The sequence below is a fragment of the Taurulus bubalis genome, assembly GCF_910589615.1.
Source record: "Taurulus bubalis genome assembly, chromosome: 2".
Taxonomy (NCBI): Eukaryota; Metazoa; Chordata; class Actinopteri; order Perciformes; family Cottidae; genus Taurulus; species Taurulus bubalis.
In genome coordinates this window covers 2,231,304-2,253,549 of record NC_136590.1, presented here as the reverse complement: position 1 = coordinate 2,253,549, position 22,246 = coordinate 2,231,304, and the positions used below count along the sequence as shown (strand labels likewise).

General features: G+C 40.1%; 2 gene segments (V, D, J or C); both read left to right on the top strand.

Annotated features, from left to right (window-relative positions):
* The first annotated feature begins 507 nt into the window (after positions 1-507).
* Positions 508-1,686, top strand: LOC306753778 (Ig kappa-b4 chain C region-like). The segment is given in 2 exons: positions 508-533; positions 1,286-1,686.
* Positions 1,687-15,022: 13,336 nt separating this feature from the next.
* LOC306753333 (Ig kappa-b4 chain C region-like) lies at positions 15,023-19,049 on the top strand. The segment is given in 3 exons: positions 15,023-15,086; positions 18,700-18,821; positions 18,906-19,049.
* Positions 19,050-22,246: the final 3,197 nt, after the last annotated feature.

The window sequence follows — 22,246 nt, the reverse complement described above, 5'->3', positions numbered from 1 at the left end:
ACGGCGGCTCAATGACTTTGTGTCACTGTGGTTGACGTTCGGTGGAGGAACCAGACTGGATGTTGGAAGTAAGTTTCTGCACAAAGTTACTAAATATGATTTTGTAAAGTTGTGTTTTAAATTCCGTTTGAGGATGTTCAAGGCAGATAAAATACTATGATTTCCGTTAGTGTTCATGCTTTTATATCTCCACCTTCATCATGGAGACTAACTCAGAGCAGCTTCACTAAACTTGTCTTTACACGTTCATGTCGTCCTAAAATGTATTTTAATTTTGTATGTGAAACAGAGAATGGATTCATTTATCATTTGAGACCCCAATGAAAAACGTTTTAGAAATAAATTAATATTTAAATTCAATTGACCAGAGTAAAGATGGAGATGGTATTTCATGATGTGTAAAATCTTCTACATTGTGTCACATAGTTTTACAATTCAAAAAAAATCTTTGAAACAGTTTTGAATCAATTGGCTCAATGACTTTGTGTCACTGTGGTTGACGTTCGGTGGAGGAACCAGACTGGATGTTGGAAGTAAGTTTCTGCACAAAGTTACTAAATATGATTTTGTAAAGTTGTGTTTTAAATTCCGTTTGAGGATGTTCAAGGCAGATAAAATACTATGATTTCCGTTAGTGTTCATGCTTTTATATCTCCACCTTCATCATGGAGACTAACTCAGAGCAGCTTCACTAAACTTGTCTTTACACGTTCATGTCGTCCTCAAATTTAAACAACTTGAAATGTAAAACTGATCAAAATTAAACTCTTTTTTTTTTAAGTTTGACAAGAATAATATTTGATCCGTTTTTGAAAGAAATTATGATTCAAATTGACCAGAGTAAAGATGAAGATGGTATTTCATGATGTGTAAAATCTTCTACCTTTTGTCAAATATTGTTGAACATTTTGAAAATCTTTGAAACAGTTTTAAATCACGACTGACATCCACAAAACTTCTGACTAAATACTTTAATGTAATGCTCCTTTAAGGTTTTCGATGATGAAGCTGTAATATTGGGCCACATATTAATGTTTTATCTCAGTGTAGTTTGATATATTTCAGGTCGTTCTCATGATGATTCTCTCTGTGCTGGTCTGCATGAGAGGCTTCTTAAAGGGAAGTGAAACAATGTGTGAGTGAGTGACTGGTGGAGCAGAACAAACATCTGACAGAAACTCTTAAAGGAGAAAAGCAACTCTCTCTCAGTAAAGGTGTCCACGTGTCTGGTGCTTGATTGACAGCTGTGTGGTCCCCGTCCTCTAAGCCGATTGGTGTCTCCTAGGTGATGTCCGTCCCACCCTGACGGTGCTGCCGCCCTCCAGTGAGGAGCTGCAGCAGGGGAAGGCCACGCTCATGTGCCTGGCCAACAAGGGCTTCCCCTCAGGCTGGAGTCTGGCCTGGAAGGTGGACGGCAGCAGCAGCAGCAGCAGCAGCAGCAGCAGCAGCTGGGAGGAGAGCAGGAGCCCCGGGGTGCTGGAGAAGGACGGCCACTACAGCTGGAGCAGCACCCTGAGGCTCCCTGCAGACCAGTGGAGGAAGGTGGGCTCTGTGACCTGTGAGGCCACCCAGGGCTCCCAGGCTCCGCTCTCAGAGACACTGAGGAGAGACCAGTGTTCCCAGTCCTGAGCTGCCTCACTGGGACTCTGCTACTGGTTTCAGTCTCTGCAACTCTTCCTGTCTCATCACACAAGATTTAAAAAGTGATATTTTGTTGATAGTTATGATGCTGACAATCCTTTCAGACAATAAAGATTTTTCTCATCAAACTGTTTCAGAGGTTTTTATTATTTCAAAATAAGTTTTGGTCTATTAAACATCTCCATGTATGTAAGTGGCTCTCGAGTCAAATGAAGGACACTTTCTATTTGTTTGGCTCAAATTTTAATAAACTATTCTCAAATGATTAACTAAGGTAAGAATAATGTGAGCAAAAAGTATGAATGAAGGTCACGTTTACAATGTATTTAAATAGATCAGCAACAGTTTGAATGCAGTTTTCAAGTATTAGAAAGATATAATAGCATATCATCAGCATAAAGGGACATGACATAAAGATGAGGTTCTTACTTGAATTTTACACCCAAAAAATATTCACATTCTCAATAGTTTTTTTTGAAAAACCTCACAAACAAAGACATAATAAAAAGATGACAACAGGAGAGACAGAATTGGTTAAAATTAGCATTCAATTCCTTATCAGTGACTTGAAATTAGTTTGAATTCACTAAAATAAAAAAGACACGTAACATTCCTAAATATTCAATTCAATTCAGTTTATTTTATATAGCCCAACATCACAAATACAAGTTTGCCTCGGAGGGCTTTACAATCTGTACACATAACATCCTGTCCCGGGACCTCACATCGGATCAGGAAAAACTGTAATGTAACTGCAATGCATCATGGTCAAAATTCATTCCCGGGTAAACAGGGGCGGTTTTGGGCAGGGGCGAACCGGGCGGCTTTTTTTCATGACACGTGGGGGGCGGCACGACCACTTAAAATATATATATATATATATATATATATATATATATATCATCTGGGCCGTGAAGGGTTTTCCATTATCTATCATATCACTGTGCGGGGAATTGGCTAATTGGCGCCCCCTGCAGCTGCAGGCGACCCTCCTTGCTAAGAAGGTGCTGTCTACAGATCATGTATGAGAAGGGGGAAGTTAGAGGGGGCGCGGGGGAAAGTTCACCTCTGGGTCTCCCAAATTGGGGGGGGGGGTCAAGGGGGATCCACTGTAGGCTATAGAGCAATACTCTAATGCAATTAGTGGATCTCTGCTCTTATTTGTATATTATTCTTAATATTTTATATTATTGTATCTAGTCAGGATGCCTCCTGGACGCCTCCCATTAGAGGTTTTCCAGGCACGTCCAACTGGTAGGAGACCCCGGGGAAGACCGAGGACACGCTGGAGGGATTATATCTCCCGGCTGGCCTTGGAACGCCTCGGGATCCCCCAGAATGAGCTGGAAAGTGTTGCGGGTGAGAGGGAAGCCTGGGTCGGCCTGCTGAACCTGCTGCCACCGCGACCCGACCCCGGATAAGCGGCTGATAATGGATGGATGGATGGATATTTTATATTATTGTATCTCTGCTCTTGTTCATTTTTTTCTACATATGATTGTATATATTATATTATATTATATTTTTGCCACTTTTATGTTGTAATTTATTCTGTGTTGTGCAGAATTGTGTGCATTGATTCTCTTAATCTGATCCGCCCGTAGCTTTTTTTTTCCTGAATTTTCGATTATGAGGAAGTGTTTTGTCTGTGAATCACAATACAGTAATTTTGAGAGGGAATACACCATAATCCATGTTAGCATTATTTTGAACACAGATAGGTTTAGCTATCACGCAGACAGAGGGGGAAACAACATGTTTATCCTCCGTTGTGTTACACAAAAGATGACAGTAGACTATAACGTTGTGTGCCGATGGACACTTGCTTCTCTCGACACAATTTTGGAACAAGAGCTACAACATTTCTGACCAGAGTTCACTTCAACTTCAGCAACAGGTAACGAAGCTCATTATTATTCCTTCATGTTTCCTTTTTGCCAGACATTTTGCAAATGTACATTAATTACAGACAGCAGAGTCTTAAGTCACTGTGTAACGCTACGTGACTTTAAGAGGGAAGTAGGGACACACTTTCCTGCACTAGTAAGCTAATGTTAGAGTTACTAATATTACCAAAATATAGTATTTGCTCATTAAATTGTGATATAAATCATATGCTTCATATAGTTGATACATGGCAGAAGTTTAGTGTAACTTGTAAATTAATTGGAATCGTTTGTGTGTGACGCCGTGTATGTGTGTGTGTGTTGGTGCGCTAGTTAGCTAAGGCTAGCTGCATGGAGAAGTTTTGACTCTTTTCTCTCTTCTCACTGAAGGTGAACCAGAACGCCACAACAGGTCAGACTTTTACACAGCACAACATGTCGTGTGTTTTCTGAGCTAACGCTACATGGCAGGGCAGACTGCAACAGCTGGTATAACGTTGCTGCTAGCTTAACCCTCCTGTTGTGTTTGGATTTAATCTGACCGATTTACAACTTTAATCAATCATAAATACTGTGTTTTACATCTGATTGCCTCAAGACCTTATGATATCCTCCGCACTAGACATTTACAATTGCTGATCACACACACACACACACACACACACACACACACACACACACACACACACACACACACACACACACACACACACACACACACACACACACACAATGTTCGCAGCCCCATATATAAAGTTGTACACATTTCAAACTTCAAGCCAAAAAGCAGGTGTTTGTTATGGGAACCATCTCTGTCCTGCTTCATGTGCCCGTCCCCCCAAGTGAACCACACCTTCTAGATCTTCTAATACAGTGGCTTGCAAAAGTATTCATACCCCTTGAATGTTTCCACATTTTGTCACATTACATGCCACAAACATATATATATTTTATTGGAATTTTATGTGAAAGACCAACACAAAGTGTCACACAATTGTGAAGTACAAAGAAAATTATACATGATTTTAATTTTTTTTCAGAAATAAAAAACTTAGAAGTGCAGTGTGCAAAATTATTCAGCCCCCTGAGTCAATACTTTGTGGAACCGCCTTTTGCTGCAATTACAGCTGCATGTATTTTGGGGTATGTCTCTACCAGCTTTGCACATCTAGAGACTGAGATTTTTGCTCATTCTTCTTTGCAAAACAGCTCAAGGTCAGTCAGATTAGATGGAGAGCGTTTGTGAACGGCGGTTTTCAGACCTTGCCACAGATTCTCGATGGGATTTAGGTCTGGACTTTGAGTGGGCCATTCTAACACATGAATATGTTTTGCTTTAAACCATTCCATTGTAGCCCTGGCTTTATGTTTAGGGCCGTTGTCCTGCTGGAAGGTGAACCTCCGCCCCAGTCTCAAGTCTTTTGCAGACTCCGAACGGGTTTTCTTCCAAGATTGCCCTGTATTTGGCTCCATCCATCGTCCCATCAACTCTGACCAACTTCCCTGTCCCTGCTGAAGAGAAGCACCCCAGAGCATCATGCTACCACCACCATGTCTGACAGTGGGGATGGTGTGTTCAGGGTGATGTGCAGTGTTAGGTTTCCGCCACACATAACGTTTTGCATTTAGGCCAAAAAGGTCAATTTTGGTCTCATCTGACCAGAGCAGCTTCTTCCACATGTTTGCTGTGTCCCCCACATGGTTTCTGGCAAACTGCAATCGGGACTTCTTATGGTTTTCTTTTAACAATGGCTTTCTTCTTGCCACTCTTCCATAAAGGCCAGATTTGTGGAGTGCACGCCCAATAGTTGTCCTGTGGACAGATTGCCCACCTGAGCTGTGGATCTCTGCAGTTGGTCCAGAGTCACCATGGGCCTCTTGGCTGCATCTCCTGTCAGTGCTCTCCTTGTTCGGCCCGTAAGTTTAGGTGGACGGTCGTGTCTTGGTAGGTTTGCAGTTGTGCCATACTCTTTCCATTTCCGGGTAATGGATTGAACAGTGACATGTTCAAAGCTTGGGAAATCTTTGTATAGCCTAACCCTGCTTTAAACTTCTCCACAACTTTATCTCTGACCTGTCTGGTGTGTTCCTTGGACTTCATGGTCCTGTTTGCTCCCCAATATTCTCTTAACAAACCTCTGAGGCGTCACAGAACAGCTGTATTCGTACTGAGATTAGATTACACACAGGTGGACTCTATTTAGTCATTCGGTCAACATTCAATCATTCAGCAGTCATCAGGCAACTTCTGAAGGCAATTGGTTGCACTCAGAGAAAAGGGGGCTGAATAATTTTGCACACTGCACTTTTCAGTTTTTTATTTGTGAAAAAATGTAAAATAATGTAAAATTTTCTTTGTACTTCACAATTGTGTGACACTTTATGTTGGTCTTTCACATAAAATTCCAATAAAATATATTTATGTTTGTGGCGTGTAATGTGACAAAATGTGGAAACGTTCAAGGGGTATGAATACTTTTGCAAGCCACTGTAAATATTGTACTACAATTACTTTTTTCAGTTCAAATTGTTTTTATACATTTCCCCCTTGACCTGCATATTTTATTGCTTCCAAGTGCTTGAATTTTACTGTTTACTGTCAAATTACTTTAAAACATGTTTAAATTGTCATAGTAACTTGAAGAAAGAGGAACATTTAAAATGTTGTATGTTCAAGAATTCCACAGAAGAGGAGCTAGATAACTGAAAGCTCTAGCCTCCAACCTACTTTTTAACACTCTGGGAACCACAAGTAACCCTGCATTCAGTGAGCGTAATGCTCTAGTGGGGTAATATGGCACTATAAGCTCCTAAAGATAAGATGCTGCATCACCAGTTAAGGCTTTGTAGGTAAGGAGAAGGATTTTAAATATGATTCTCCATCTTACAGGAAGCCAGTGGAAAGCAGCTAGTACAGGAGCAATGTGATCTCTCTTCCGCGTCCTCGTTAGTACACGAGCTGCAGCATTCTGGATCAACTGGAGAGATCCAAGGGACTTATATATATATATATAATATCTGGATTTGATTTATTAGCAATAAATAAATAATTCATAATTGAGTGTGCGTTCATTTATACAGTTCAATAATGATTGTTAGTTGTATACATCATAAGAATATTCTCAGAAAAACACTGACAGAATAATTCTAAAGAGAAGACGATTGATCATCTGTCATAACCTGTTGAAAAAGATGACATCAAACTGTGACTGTGGTTTCCTCAAATCCAGAGGGGGCTAAGATGAGAACTTTGCTGTTTACTGGTTAATTAAAAAAATATATATTTTTAAATAAATGAGTGAACTTACATGTCACTACAAAATATACTTTAGTCATATGTTGTTGTCTTTTAGTGTCTGAGCAGCTGTTGAGTCACATCAGTTCCTCTTTAGCTGAGGAGGTTTTTGTACGACGGTGTATCACTGTGTGAACGGGAAGCTGTTATGCTGCTGACAATAATAATCTCCTGCATCTTCAGTCTGAACTCCTCTGATGGTCAAAGTGAAGTCAGTCTGACGTGCTGTTGCACTAAAACGATCTGAAACTCCAGACTGACGTGCTGTAGTATCAGCAATAAGAAGTTTAGGAGCTTCTCTGTTCTTCTGAAGGTACCAGTTAATGTCATCACCGATAAGTGAACTGGCTTTACATGTGATGGAGACAGTCTGTCCTGGAACAGCAGACTGAGATCCAGGAGACTGAGTCAGGAGGATTTCTCCTGATGAATCTGAAAACATGAAGAAGAGCAGAAGGGTTATTGAGACAAATCCAGTTTGGAGAAAGATGATCAACATCCCAACAGAAGAGTCTCATTTCTTGAACCCGGAGAACAGATGGAAGAAGGTCAATGCTGCTTGTTCCAGTGTTTCTCCATCACAGCAGAACATGCTGCTGGGGAACCAAAGTGTTCACAAGAGAGTCTCACCCTGAACAAGGAGCCCCAGGGTGCTCAGCAGTAGAGTCAGTGACATCATCATTGTGCTGCCGGCGTGTCAGTGTCTCTGAAAGGCCTGGACAGCCACTGATCAACACTGGCCTCTTAACGGCTGGCAGCAGAGAGGCAGGACACATATGCAAACACACAGAGTCAGTGAAGTGTAGCTGTCCTCAGCACGTCAGGGTGGTTCCTCCTCACTGGTGACAGCTTGCACTGTTTACATCATCTGATATGAAGTGGGAAGAAATAAAGAACATCTATTGCTTTACGTTGGCGGTTTGGTTGATGTTGATTCTGTTACATTATGAAGACCTATTCAACTGACAAACAAAAAGGTTTACTCACCTTTGTCTTTGATTTCAGAAGCTTCCCTTCCCCTTTGTGTTTCCTCTGTTTTGTCTGCTTCGCCCTGATTGTTTTCACAAGTCCCTCGTTAACATGTCTAAAAGAACATCTTGTCCATGTTGAACCCTCCTGTTGTCAATCTGACCCCAGATGAAATCTTTTGCTATCAAAATGTGTTTTTTATTCATCAAATGGTCTGAAAATAAAGGGGGTTGTTCAATACTATGCTCTTTGTGATTATAATACATTTAAAGTCATTTGATTGAATGATGGGTGATTTATCTAAGTTAATAACGTCTGTTGTCCTCTGGGGTCAAAAAGACCCCGCAGCACAAAGTGGTGTAATGGGGCAACTTGTCCCCCATAAGCTTTCCAAAACATCTTTGATCTTGGATGTTTGATGTGTGGGGTCACGCAACGGTTATGACAACAACAGCAACAACAAAAAACAGGTCTTTTCTCACAGGTGTCATATTTTAGAGAGACAGGCAGCACCGTGAGGAGGCAGAAGCGCTTTACTGCACAGGAGGCTTGTGAACTAATTGTTAACCATGTTGTGGAAATTCTTTTCCACAACATGGTTAACAATGACCAGCATTGACCAGGAGGACAAGCTGAACATAATGAGGAGGATGCAGGGTCAGAAGAGGAGGAAACTAATGATGAGGTGATAGATCCAACATACAGACCACATGCTACTTCTTCCTCTGAAGAAGCCCATTGGTAGTAATGCTTAAGAAGATTAAAAAGCAAGGCCAATTAAAAAAAATAACTTAATAATATCAGAGAAATATTTACTGTTGTTACAGTAAATATTTAAAAAAAAAAATTGTTGTAAACAAATGTCATTATCTCTACATACAGTCATAAAAGACAATGACAAATAAGCATATTCAAATGTGGAACATAAACTAATAATGTTTGATTTCATATAATTTACAGGGTGGCAGTGCACATATCCTTAATATTACTACTACTAATTAGTACACTGTAAATGCAAACATCGTATTTAATTAAAAATAGTAAATTGACTTAAATCAGTTTCATCAAATTGCTATTAACACTCGATTTTAGTAAGTTACTTGTAATTAGTGGTTGGAAAATCTCACCAGCTCAGTCTGCTTGAGCTGGATTCATTTAGAAAAAGTAAGTTTTTGATAATTGTGCTTTTTTTCTGTGTTGGAATGTAGCTAAATACATTTACTCAATACTACACTTAAGTACAAAGTACAAAGTACTTTTCATATTACTTTCTACTTTTACTCCACTACATTTTCAGAGGGAAACATTATATGTTTTACATCACTGCATATGTAATAATATACGTGATATATAATAATAACCACAAGCCATTTACCTCTATTGAGTATGCTACTTTTTACTTTTAATATTTAATTTTTTTACTTAATTGAAATGTTCACTCCAGGACATGTACTTGTATTGTAGCAGAGTAATTTCACAGAGTGGTATTAGTACTTTTGGTTCGCCCGCTTTTTTTTTTTTTTTTCGACCTGTCTGCATCGTCCGCTCTACCGTTGACTGTACATGACCACAACGCACGACGTGTAGCTGCACCGCATGGAGCTGCACGCATGGAGCTGCACCGCATGGAGCTGCACGCATGGAGCTGCAGCATGGAGCTGCACCGCATGGAGCTGCACGCATGGAGCTGCACCGCATGGTGCTGCACCGCATGGAGCTGCACCGCATGGAGCTGCAGCATGGAGCTGCACCGCATGGAGCTGCACGCATGGAGCTGCACCGCATGGTGCTGCACGCATGGAGCTGCACGCATGGTGCTGCACCGCATGGAGCTGCACCGCATGGAGCTGCACGCATGGTGCTGCACCGCATGGAGCTGCACGCATGGAGCTGCACCACATGGAGCTGCACGCATGGAGCTGCACCGCATGGAGCTGCACGCATGGAGCTGCACCGCATGGAGCTGCACCTGATCGCTGCAACGGCACTCGTGTTCATCAGCATTCTTGTGCTCGGCACACTCATTTGGTGAGTAATATTTTACCCTTGTTTTGACCGTTTTCTTTCTGTAGGTAAGCGCCATGTTTCGTGCTTGCTAGTAGCCTAATGATGTGTGTAGGAATGTCGGCTAACGCTAGCTGAACTATATTAAACGTAACGTGGGTCGTAACGTTGGATGAAGCTTGGTCAATGCTTTAATCTTGTTTCTATATTTCTTCATCAGTGTTGTAAACAGGGAACATTAAGGACTGTCACGTTAAAGTTGAGGAGAAACTTTAGAGTAACGGTCGAGGGCGTGCTCGTCACATGCACGTAATGCAGGTAAACGTAAGATACCGTTTCCAAAACGTGTCAGGGCGTAATACCTAGTTTGTGAAAGACCCAGAGAAACACAAATATCCAACGAGGCAAAATCCCGGACGTTTTTGGAATCCCTGCCGGAAACATGTTTTAGGTCTCAAGAAGAGGACATGTCCGGGAAAAAGAGGGCGTGGTCACCCTAGTTTAAGCTAGGCTGCTAAATTTGGTTAGCAGCCTAGCCACCAACAATATTAGTCTGTGCTTGTCAAAGACAGGTGTGTGACTGGGGATATCACCGCAGTCAACTCACTTAATCTTATTTTATTTAACCCTGCTCACTCAACACTAGTTAATAATTGTAGCTGTGCCGTTTCCATGCTTGCCTTCGCTCAGCGCTTGTCTGATTAAACAAGGGAGCGCAGAGCCCACAGATCAGACTTGGTACAGACAAAAGTGTCTCCCTATCTGAAAAGATTTTAACACCCAGTTTATCATAGGCAAAGTATTTGCTGGCATACTCAGTGGCCTAAGTTATTCTTTAAGGTCATGTTGTCTAGAATATGTACATTATAATACTGTCTTTGTGGGTAATAGGCCGATGATACAATTTTCACTTGTACTAGACTCAAGATGTTTGTGAGTTGTGGTGAGTTTGGTTGTGTTAAATTGTTGTATTCTTTTTAACTGTCCCCTTACAGGCTCAGGCAGAACGTGATCAATCCACAGTTCCCTTGATGTCTAGCCACATAAGTGAGTTGCTTATCATTTACTTTTGTCCTGCTGTGTTCATTTGGTAGGTGTTATTGTCTTAAAGAAGTTCAATGATTAAAAGCTTGACAATTAGAAACATTTTTGCAAGGATTTTTTTTAATTTTATAGCTCTGGTATTTCAAGTCTGATACTGCATGTTAATGTTTTTTTCTTTCTATTTTGCTGGCTTTGATGCTAAACTTATCTTTTCTTTTCTTTCAGATGTTTAAGAAGACAAAAAACTTCCTATGCAGTGGACGTGTACATTTTGTGCTGAAAAGAGAGGCCACTTACTTAAGCATTACTGCTTAAAACATGGGTGCCACACCTGAATATCACCACTACCGTGCCTTCATAAGGAGTGCCTGTGCACATTTAAATCTTTCAATGCACTCAAAGTCCACTTATCAACATGGCACACTCAAAAGGACCTAGGGAACGTGGGTGAAACTGATTTCCAGGTAAGCTGAGACAGGTAAGATATTTTTGTTCTCAACCAATAAAATAATGCCAGTCAAAAAGAAATTGAAGGTGTGTGGCTAGAAATCCAAACACACTTGTTGGAATGTTAACCCCTCTGCCATCTCTCCATCCCTACCCCTCTCTCTACTTTTTAAGGTGTTTGTCGAGTTCAACAGAATCGCCAGTATGAATCTTGAGGGAGACTTCTTTGAGGCTCTGGACCAGTCCACCCCGCGGTTCATCGAAATTTCCAAAACAAAAAAGGGAACTGTTGGCCGAAACTCAGTGAGCTAATGCAGCACATGAGCTGGATGGTAAGTAGGTTCACTTTGCTTTTGATCTGTATAATAGTTTATTAATCAAGTTCTAAATGAGAAGATCCAGACCAACCTGTTCTATTTTCTGTCTGACCTGTGCTTGTGCCAAATAACTCTGTTAACTGGTCGTTTCTCTCTCTCTGTATCATGAGACACCAGACGTGACAGTACTTCGCTCTGTTGTCCTCAAAGGCATTCCGATTTTACTTGGTGACGCCTCCAGGGATTTCTTCAAGACATGCTCTGTAAGTACTTGCACATAAGTAAAAGTGTGGTGTGCATTAATATAAAACTATACCTGTGCTGACAGAAGATGTAATTCTATCTGCACAATATACAACATACATGTTGTACTCCACAGCCAATATGAGAGGTATTTAAATAGCCTGGACATAAAAATGTACATTAATTCATTTTAAATCTAAGGAGCAGAAGTCTAGGTTGAAAGGTCGGTGTCACTGTTCAATAATATATGGACCTTGTGGACCATAGCTTCAGTTTAACCATACCAAATTTTTCTGTTTGACAATCCATGTGAACACATATTTAAAACCATATTATCTAGCAAATGCTTTCAACACTAAAGATGAATGTTTTAGAAAAGCATACATTGCCAATACTGAAGAATGTGTGTGTGTGTATGTGTGTGTGTGTGTGTGTGTGTGTGTGTGTGTGTGTGTGTGTGTGTGTGTGTGTGTGTGTGTGTGTGTGTGTGTGTGTGTGTGTGTGTGTGTGTGTGTGTGACGAGGCCCTAGAATGCATCACTGTTGGCGTGCTGACAGTTGTCAGTGAAGATAGTCCTCACGAGGGTCCAAGTTCAGTGGAGCTCCAGCCCATCTCCACTGCCATCCTTCTGGAGGGAGGTATCGTCATGGATCGTATTAAAAACTTGCCTCAGGCAGTTTGTCTGTTGTTTGGGCTTACATATGCTTTGCATTTGGATCACCCAAAATGCATGGCAAATACACTCAACTTCATTCAGACTGTGGTGCTTGGACTGGGAAAGAAAAACCTCCGACCAAAACTGTTAACTTTGAAGAACAGTCTCCTGGATTAGACGAGTAAAGAGCCATCAGCTGTCAGCAATTTGCAAGTTATAATAATGTTCTCATGTTCTCAGATAAAGTTTGATGCTTTCATGCAACTGAGCTGGCTTGTTTACGATCTCAATAAAAAAAAAGAAAATCCATTCAAGTCTGTACCATGTTATGCTGGGATGCTAATGGTGGAAATAGTGCCATGTTGTGCTACAAAGAGTTGTTGTAGCAAGGTGGACCTGTTTATATTTGTGTTTTGGGAGAACTTTTATGTTGTACAAATACAAACCCCAAGGAGTGATTTTTTCTTTAACCTTGTTTAAACCTTGGACTGATGCTCGCTTTGGGACACAAAAGCATTTGTTGTACTTTCAGTTTTGATCAGAAATGCAATAATTTTCATGCACTGAAGTCCTGTAGTTATCAGGTGTTTACCTGTTTAGTATTGTAAGACTGTAACATGCATAGAATTTATTTTTGACTTGTCCTTGTTATGGTACACAGTCCAATCAAACCACACGTTTGTTGTTTAGCTGCTGTTTTGTATTTGAATGTACAAGAAAGTGATACTTGGGAACAGAGCACTTGAGGCTGAATAATAGATTCAATGCACATTGTTATTACAATAGCCTAACATAGATCACACTATGCACAATTTTACAATTACATTTAAAAATAAATTTAATATAACAAGAGGATGGAGAACAGTAATTTTATTGATTATTGTAAGCTTATTACATGAGTAATACAACTTTTATATTGGCAAATTGGAATTAAAAGTAATAACAATATCAAATGTTTATTGTTCAGCCTAGATCTGTCAATGATGCAATTATTTATTTATTTGAATACATGTTGTAATGCAGCTGAATCAACCCAATGAGTGTTCTTTTAAAGTATATCTTTGTGGTGTTTTTGCCTTTATTAGGTAACAACAGCTAGAGAGAGAGAGAGAGAGAGAGAGAGAGAGAACATGGACCCATTCAAGGAAATTAGTTTGTTTAATTTAAGTGAACTCGAAAAATTAGTGAGTAGTAAGTTGTAGTTATTCAGTAATTCTAAGTGGGGTTAAATTTGTATCAAGCAGTTCACACAAATTGAAAAAAATAACTTAACACTAAGCATGGTTATTAAGTTACATGAACTTAATTTTATTTATTTAGTATTACTACTTAATTTAGTACTGCACACTTAAAATAATCAAGCTTTTCTAACTCACTAGTTAAGGTTACTTTGCTTAATGTTTTTGAGGCAACAAGTTTGCATACTTTTTTTAAGTAAGGTCAACTAATTAGATTTTACAGTGTATTAGTTCTGTTACAGTAGGATATTATGGATTGTATTAATTATTATAATAAAAACAAGCTTGAAAGTCTTTGTCTGTTGAGTTTAAACCAATGAATAAAAAACCTACCTAAAAGGTTTATTTCTTCTGATCCAGAGAGATTAAATTAATAAATGCATTATTTAAAGACCGATAAAGACTTTGTACATAACTTGTAAATGTATACTTGGCTTATTTCTCAATTACAGCACAGTCAATTAATTTTTTGGTCTGATTTAGTAAGGAGTTAAAAAACATGAATGGCTTGATTAAAATTGACAAAAGAATATCAATTATTATGAAGGCTATATGACATTATTCACATTGCAATACTTAAGTCTAACCAAAAAATGAATAGACCTACATAATACATTTATATATATTTGTTATATTCTATATTCTATATATTTTATTTGTATACATTTATTTTAATTTTAAGAAGGTTTAATAATAGTGTATCTCTGATTGCTGAAATAGAGTGTTCCACCTACCAGCTGTGTAAGAGTCGGTGCAGATGCAGGTGAATAAAGTGAAAAGGGAACAGAAACATTCTTCTGGTTGCTACTGAAACAGCACCATTGTGGTCTGTGTAGTTTCACTCTGCTGCACATATGAATCCCATTTGCACCACCTGGTCGCTGGACTTTCAGAGTGTAATATATTATTTAATGGTGACATCTTCTGGTGCAAAAGTGGCATTACTTCATGTTCAGGGGAAGCTTTGTTGACCAGATCAGAAATTCATTGATTTTTCTTTTCCACTGACTCATCAAAGTCTCAGTTGTCTTCATCATCGTTGGAAAGACCTTCATCTTCACTCTGTGTCTATTTTATATGTGTTTGGCAAATAACAGCAAAATATGAACAACAACTAAAAAAGTTGTCTTTACTTTATTTACTGTCCAGATAGACCCTAAGATATGTATATGACGGGAAAATGTATATCTGCTGACCCGCAATTATCACTGGGAGACCTCCTCCTCCTTCCTTCTGAAATCAATGAGCAACGCTTTGGTCTTTCCAACATTTCGTTTAACAAAATGTTCATCACACCAGCTGACAACAGATTCAACCTCCCGTTTCTGGGCGAGGTCGTTGCCTCGGGTGAGAAGACCAACCAGGGCAGTGTCACCTGAGAACCTTTGGATGTTGCAGGACACATGGCTCTGCCTACAGTCAGCTGTCTACAGTGAGAATACAAAGGGGCTTCAAACTGTTCCCTGTGGTGCTCCAGTTTTAGTTCAAATAGTGTCACAGTTTTTCTTTCAAGCCTGACAAACTGTGGTCCAGACAAAAGGTAGTCCAAGACCCAAGCAATACTTTGTATTGTGCAGTTTAAAAGTTTAAAAGTCAAAGTTGTTTTGCTAAAAGGGGTGGCTGGATTTTTTTAGGAACACAGCTGGTCAGCACAGACCTTCAGGCTGCTGGATGGACACCATCAGGGCTGCCTTGTTAGCCTCAAGGTGCTTTAACTGCTGTCGAACCTCCTCAACATGTCTTAGAAGGGCTGGACTACAGTCCTACTACTACAGTCCTCAAGACTACTCAGTGCAAGAGAAGCGAGGATGCTCTCGTGAGATGCAGAGAAATAACATTCATCAGCCCTTGCAAACAACTGGTTTGCTTCATTTACATTGATCCCAGCACCATGGAAACTGGGATTACTGGTCCCGTAACCAGTAATAGATGTCCTGCCGTTCCAAAGGCCCCTTGTGTTACTATTGGACCTCTGTCCTTCAACCCTTTCCTTATATTCAGGCTTACCCTGTTTGCATATAGCTTTTAATTCCTTTTGGGCAGTTTTAATCCTATCTTTATCGACGCTGACAACAGCAGTTTTCTTCTTATTAATAGCAGCTTTGATCTCCCTTGTCCCCCAATGTTTATTAACAGGGAAAGTTTATATTTGTTTACAGGGAATGAAAGACTCGACTATATAGTAAAATGAAGAGTTGTTATAATAGGATGTCATCGGCATACAGGCTGATCTTCTGATGGTGTGAATGAACAGAAACCTGAGATAATAAAGAACTTCTCTGTGGAAGAAACAGCTGTTTTAATAATAAATACTGAGAGTGTTGGAGGAACAAGTCGTCCATAAGTAATTCATCTTTATAACTATTGTTGTATTATTAATGAATTGACATTGATCAACAGGTACAGTGAGTAATCTGTATAGACCAGTTAACCAACTACTAGAGAGTGTGTGTGTGTGTGTGTGTGTGTGTGTGTGTGTGTGTGTGTGTGTGTCTTCAGTGAAGTGTATCAGTCTCTTCAGTAGCTTCCAGCTGCAGCAGTCAGTTCAGTTTCTGTTCAGTCTGACTGAGGGAGGTTTTTGTACGACGCTTTTTCACTGTGTGAACACATTCTGACTGTTGATGTAATGTAAACTCTGACAGTAGTAAACTGCTGCATCTTCAGCCTGAACTCCACTGATGGTCAGAGTGAAGTCAGAGTTTGATCCACTGCCTGTAAAACGAGCTGGAATCCCTGATTGTCGAGAGCTAGCCAAATAAATGAGTAGTTTAGGAGCTTCTCCGTCTCTCTGTTGGTACCAGTATGAATAATGGCCGTAGGAAGAATGAAAATAAACATTCTGACTGGTCCGACATGAGATGGAGACGGAGCCTCCCAGAGCAGAGCTCACTGCTCCAGGCTGAGTCACTGTGACCTGTCCTCTGGACTCTGAGGACACAGAGACAAAGACATAAAGCAGCGTCACGGTTTAGTCGGCTTCACTTCAGAGGGACGGATGTTCATAGAGGAGAGGAGTTTGATTCTCTGGACTTTACCTGTGAAGCAGCAGCAGAGGAGAGTCCAGATGAGGACGGAGATCAAAGTCATGTTTTTGATGAGGAGGATTTCTGTGTCTTCTGTTGTGATGAAGGACAGCTGTCAGTCATCCAGTGTCCAACTCTCAGGACTATAAACTCTCCCAGAGCACTGGAGCATGGTGCTGCTGATGCAAAGTGGCTCTCTATGGAAATGCTCTGACGGACTCCAACAGGGACTTGATGACTCTGATGATGCTGATTATCAATGGATCAATCACTTCATCACAGTATTGATCAGGAATGTGTCAGCGCTCATTTCAGTCTTTAGTTTGAGTTTAGAGGAAACATTTTATTCTACAATGTTTTGTGAAATCTCCTCAAATCACTACCACACAAATCAACATCACTGTGGGACAATTTTAAACAAAAATATTGATTAGTTATTTAATATAATGGACAAGAAACATGCATTCATGACCATTATTTATATTTGGCAGGAAAAGATTTTTTCTGAAGGAGTATCTTGATAAATCATCAATTAGTTTTACTGAAAGACAAGTTAATATTGCTCATAGATGTCTAACATGTAATACATACATTGCTTAATACATATATACCATTACGGAATCAGTAATGAACATTTCACCAGTTCTTACATGAAGTGTGTAAACTGTGAATGAGTTTGGTGACTTTGTTTGTGTCAGAGTCAGAGAGCCGTGTCTCTCTACACTCAGAGGTTTTTGTACGGCGGCTCAATGACTTTGTGTCACTGTGGTTGACGTTCGGTGGAGGAACCAGACTGGATGTTGGAAGTAAGTTAAATGTTTAACATTTATGTTATTTCAGAAGGCAACTGTGTCGTATTTATTAATATATTCAACAGAGTAGGTCAAATAGTTTTCTTAAAATTTCTATGGACGACTTTCGTCAAAAATGTTGAACAAAGAAACAAAGTTCACTTCACAACAGAAGGTAAAGAAACACATTGTTACAAAAGTAAAACTATAAACTAGGGAATGAATCATTTCCTCCAACTTTAATGGTGAAGTAGTTTCTTGAGTGCTTGTAGATTTAGTTCAGTCAGTCAGAGTCAGAGAGCCGTGTCTCTCTACACTCAGAGGTTTTTGTACGGCGGCTCAATGACTTTGTGTCACTGTGGTTGACGTTCGGTGGAGGAACCAGACTGGATGTTGGAAGTAAGTTTCTGCACAAAGTTACTAAATATGATTTTGTAAAGTTGTGTTTTAAATTCCGTTTGAGGATGTTCAAGGCAGATAAAATACTATGATTTCCGTTAGTGTTCATGCTTTTATATCTCCACCTTCATCATGGAGACTAACTCAGAGCAGCTTCACTAAACTTGTCTTTACACATTCATGTCGTCCTAAAATGTATTTTAATTTTGTATGTGAAACAGAGAATGGATTCATTTATCATTTGAGACCCCAATGAAAAACGTTTTAGAAATAAATTAATATTTAAATTCAATTGACCAGAGTAAAGATGGAGATGGTATTTCATGATGTGTAAAATCTTCTACATTGTGTCACATAGTTTTACAATTCAAAAAAAATCTTTGAAACAGTTTTAAATCACGACTGACATCCACAAAACTTCTGACTAAATATTTTAATGTAATGCTCCTTTAAGGTTTTCGATGATGAAGCTGTAATATTGGGCCACATATTAATGTTTTATCTCAGTGTAGTTTGATATATTTCAGGTCGTTCTCATGATGATTCTCTCTGTGCTGGTCTGCATGAGAGGCTTCTTAAAGGGAAGTGAAACAATGTGTGAGTGAGTGACTGGTGGAGCAGAACAAACATCTGACAGAAACTCTTAAAGGAGAAAAGCAACTCTCTCTCAGTAAAGGTGTCCACGTGTCTGGTGCTTGATTGACAGCTGTGTGGTCCCCGTCCTCTAAGCCGATTGGTGTCTCCTAGGTGATGTCCGTCCCACCCTGACGATGCTGCCGCCCTCCAGTGAGGAGCTGCAGCAGGGGAAGGCCACGCTCATGTGCCTGGCCAACAAGGGCTTCCCCTCAGGCTGGAGTCTGGCCTGGAAGGTGGACGGCAGCAGCAGCAGCAGCAGCAGCATCAGCAGCAGCAGCAGCTGGGAGGAGAGCAGGAGCCCCGGGGTGCTGGAGAAGGACGGCCACTACAGCTGGAGCAGCACCCTGAGGCTCCCTGCAGACCAGTGGAGGAAGGTGGGCTCTGTGACCTGTGAGGCCACCCAGGGCTCCCAGGCTCCGCTCTCAGAGACACTGAGGAGAGACCAGTGTTCCCAGTCCTGAGCTGCCTCACTGGGACTCTGCTACTGGTTTCAGTCTCTGCAACTCTTCCTGTCTCATCACACAAGATTTAAAACGTGATATTTTCTTGATAGTTATGATGCTGACAATCTTTTCAGACAATAAAAATGTTTTTCTTCAAACTGTTTCCCAGGACATTATTATTTAAACTGAGGTTGTGGTCGACATCGTTGCATTGTTAACATCAACATGTATTTAAGTAATTCTAGAGTATAATAAAGGACATTTTATATTTGTTGATGAATGATCATCAGTAATAACCTTCCTGTTGAATTAGTTGAACTTACATTTTGATAAATAAAATTAAAAGATTTAAAAATAAACTGCTGTATGTGTAAACTGTTTGAATGTCATGTGACTATAAAGAATTATGGAGTCATACTGTCAGGTCCGTACGTATTTGGACTGTGACACAGTTTTTCTTATTTTCCTTTTCACACTGATTTGAAATGATGCAGTCAACATGTGGTTGAAGACTTCCAGCTTTATTTCAATATAACACAAATATGGCATTAACTGTTTAGTAGTTAAAAACATGTCTAGAGGTTCAAAAGTAATTGGACAAACTAACATAATAGTAAATATAATGATAATGTTTTAATACTTGGAGTAAAATCCTTTGCATCAATGGTTGCCTGAAGTCTTCCACAGTCATCACCAAACGCTGAGTCTCCTCCCTTGAGATGCGTTGCAGGCCTTTACTGCAGCCTCCTTCAGGTGCTGCTTGTTTGTGGGTCTTTCTGCCTTCAATTGTATCTGAAGTCAATGAAAAGCTCACTTGGGTTGAGATCAGGTGACTGTCATTCCATTTCCATTTCCAATATTCCATTTCTTTGCCTTGGGAATCTCTTGAGCTGTTTTCACAGTATGTTTTGGGTCATTATCCATCTGGACTGAGAAGTTCCGTCCAATCAGTTTTGCAGCATTTCGCTGAATCTGAGCAGATAGTAAAGCCTGAATCACCTCAAAACTCATCTTGATACTTATCTCAGCTGTGACATCATCAATGAACACGAGTGGTCCTGTTCCATTGGCAGCCATACCAGCCCATGCCACAGCACTGCATCCACCATGGTAACCAGGTGATGTGGTTTGATTCGGATCAGGAGCCTTTAAAGAAGGTTTAATAATAGAGTATCTCTGATTGCTGAAATAGAGTGTTCCACCTACCAGCTGTGTAAGAGTCGGTGCAGATGCAGGTGAATAAAGTGAAAAGGGAACAGAAACATTCTTCTGGTTGCTACTGAAACAGCACCATTGTGGTCTGTGTAGTTTCACTCTGCTGCACATATGAATCCCATTTGCACCACCTGGTCGCTGGACTTTCAGAGTGTAATATATTATTTAATGGTGACATCTTCTGGTGCAAAAGTGGCATTACTTCATGTTCAGGGGAAGCTTTGTTGACCAGATCAGAAATTCATTGATTATTGTTTTCCCACTGACTCATCAAAGGCTCAGTTGTGGCTTCATCATAGTTGGATAGACCTTCATCTTCTATTTTTTTTTCTTCTATTTTATTATCCCCAAAAGCAGACTAAGTTAAGAACACACACACACGCACGCACGCACGCACGCACGCACGCACACACACACACACACACACACACACACACACACACACACACTGAATAAAATAATGTTTTAAAGACTTGTTTCTTCATTAGGTAGCCTGATTAATGGCCCATCTGCAGTCAGAAAAACAGGCCTGAAAGGGGAACAGGCTGAAAGCCATTCCCATAATAGAGGAGCGTTAAAAACAAGGTATGGGAGTGAGCTGTTAAAATCCCTGCTCCAGCCAGTAGGGGCAGTGCTGAACATGGACTTAAACACTCAGACACCTTCAGTCCCCTATTGGCTAGGCAGTCCCCAGTTGGTCAATGTGTAACAACATTTAAGTCCACTGTTGGATAGGTAAATATATACACTCAGACTTAGTTATTGAAGTTTGTCAGCAGGTGAAGCTGCAGCAGAGAAACAGATCAGGGAGGAGACTAAGATCATTCAACACTTGATGCAGTTTGGGTCAAAAATCATACTTCTTCTCAGTCATAAAGCAGTCATAATACAGAAGAAGAAGAGAGTCTTGTTGTTTTTTAAGAAGAAGGTCGATGAGAGGAAGATACAAGTCAGCGAAAGAAAAGGAGGAGACGACGGAGAACAAGAAGTCAGGTGGCTTTTTTTCCAGCTGGATGCACAAGAAGAAGTGTGACTGAAAGGTGGAGGAGGCTGCTGGTTGCTCAGCTCTTCATCTCCACCTCTCCATCCTCCCTTAAACCCCACCTTCATCTTCCTCACCCCCTTCCTCTATCCACTCTTCCTCCCTTTACCTCCCCTCACCCCCTCCCTCTATCCTCCCTTCCTCCCTTGACCTCACCTCACCCTCTTCTTCCTCTCCCCCTCACATGAAGGAGAGCTCAGCGATGAGCAGAGACACCTCCACCTCTCCAGCTCTTTGGAGTTTGTATATTCTGTCTGCGTGGGATATTTTACTAAATTGTTCCCAAATATATATAAAATCAATTCAATATATATATATATATATATATATATATATATATATATATATATATATATATATATATATATATATATATATATATTGTTTGACATTATGGGGGCTCCAAGTAGGAGTACTGATTCATGGTTATTTATAAATGTTAGTGTTATTTACCTGTAAATATATAGATATGATTTAATTATGAACACAGAGTTGTAAACTATTTAAACATCTGTTCTTATTGAACGTGAATCACTGGTATATCTGATGAATACATGAAGCTCACTGCACAAAGGTGAGCGAGACACACAGCTTGAACATGAGATAATCCAGACGTTTCCCCTCATTGTTTAGTTTAGTTTTTTGTATATGGTCATCACAGAAGCATTAGTTATTAGTTATTGATTGTAGCAGACAATCATGCACAAGGATCAGATGCACCATGTTCATTGTAGCTAAACAGTCGGTGTGATATTTTATGAAAAATAAGTCAGCCTTGGCCATTAGGCCACATAGTCACAAAATGCACATTTTTCCCAATTGGGAAATGCAACGGTTTGTATGCCAAGTAGGACGGAGTTAAAAGTTGTATAAAGACATGCTGCAAAGATGGCCTGTGGGCTTTTCTGAGGGGAAGCAGCGTAAATGGTAGAAAGATGGATTCACATGTGAGATTTAG